Source organism: Ciona intestinalis, unplaced genomic scaffold (genome assembly GCF_000224145.3).
Source record: "Ciona intestinalis unplaced genomic scaffold, KH HT000120.2, whole genome shotgun sequence".
Classification (NCBI taxonomy): Eukaryota; Metazoa; Chordata; class Ascidiacea; order Phlebobranchia; family Cionidae; genus Ciona; species Ciona intestinalis.
In genome coordinates this window covers 124,249-124,629 of record NW_004190442.2, presented here as the reverse complement: position 1 = coordinate 124,629, position 381 = coordinate 124,249, and positions in this window count along the sequence as shown.

Genomic DNA, 381 nt, shown 5'->3' with positions numbered 1-381 from the left:
CAAGGGTTTTATTTTCAAAGATAAAGAATGATTTTGTTCGTAAACTTGCGTGGGTTTAGTATTAGATTTCTAAGTAATTCGTTATCATAGTGCATGCAGTGAGACATACTACTTTCATTGGCTTGCGTCGTAGTGGTTAATTCAACCAGGAAGTAAATGGCATGAATTTAATCATCACTGTGTGTGTGTGTATGTGTGCGTGTGTGTGCGTGTGTGCATAGGCGCCAAACATGGGGGGCAGGGTGGGCACGCCTACCCTCAATTTTTTACACTTATTCAGAAAACTTTGAAACAAATTTAATTATTCATGCCTCTCCTGCATTTTAAAAGTTATATATTTGTGTGCGTGTGCATACATGTGTGTGGGAGTTATTAACTTTG